Source organism: Paracoccidioides brasiliensis (genome assembly GCF_000150735.1).
Source record: "Paracoccidioides brasiliensis Pb18 unplaced genomic scaffold supercont2.6, whole genome shotgun sequence".
In the NCBI taxonomy this organism is placed as follows: Eukaryota; Fungi; Ascomycota; class Eurotiomycetes; order Onygenales; family Ajellomycetaceae; genus Paracoccidioides; species Paracoccidioides brasiliensis.
The window spans coordinates 452,558-453,770 of NW_011371363.1; positions in this window are offsets into that span (position 1 = coordinate 452,558).

Genomic DNA, 1,213 nt, shown 5'->3' on the forward strand with positions numbered 1-1,213 from the left:
TATTTTTAAATATTATTAATTTATTATATAATAATTAAATAAGAATTAAAAATTAAAAATTAATTATAATTATATATTTATTAATAATTTATAATATTTAATTAATTAAAAATAATAGTTTATTTTTTAATATTATTTTTATTAATTTAAATAGTATTTTTTGATTTTATAAACTTTATAATTATTAAAATTTTTAATAAATTAATTATTTATTAATTATATTATATATAAATATAACTTTTATTTAATATATAAAATAAGAAAATAAATATATAAATTATAATATTATATATATATATATATATAATAAGAACTTCTATCTACATTATTATTTATTTATTTATTTATTTAAAATATATTTAATTATTAATTATAATATTTATTTAGTTAAATTAGAATTTTTTTATTTTATTAAATAAATAAATAAAAACAACTTAAAATATATAATTATATAATAATATAAATATTATTAACTTATAAATCTAATTAATAAAATTATAAAAATATAAAATAAACTATATATTATATCTTTAAAAAAGAAAATAAAAATTTAATTTAATTTAATTTAATATAATTAAAGTTGAATTTATTTATATTAATTATAAAAAATTATTAAGAAGATAAAATTTTATTTATTAAATAATAAAGTTATAAAATCTAAAAACTAAGTAAGATAACTAGATATTTAATTAGATTTAATACTTAAATTTAAAGTTGATATTCAGAAAAGATTAGCTCAAGCTAAAAAACTTTAAACAGTATAATTATATTTAAAATACAAAAAATACTATCTTTTAAAGCTATAAGATAAATATATATAATATACATAACTTCTGTTTTATATTTAAATAGAGATCTGATAATAAAAAATAAAAAATCGTAAAAACTATTTTAAGAACTTTAAAATAAAGTTTTTAAAATTATTAAATATATTTAAAATATCTTCTATTATAGTAATAAAAATATAAATATTGATTTTATTATTAATTATTTATTTTAATAAAATCTATATAAATTATACTTTAAAAATTATAAAAATAAATATAAATATAAATTAATTAATTTAAATAAAAATATTTATCTTTTATTTATTAATTATATATAATAAAGATTTAAATAATGATAAATTTTTATAATAAAATAATTACTTTGAAAATTTTAAAAAAATTTTATTTTTTTAATTCTATAAAATATATATAATTAATTATTAATT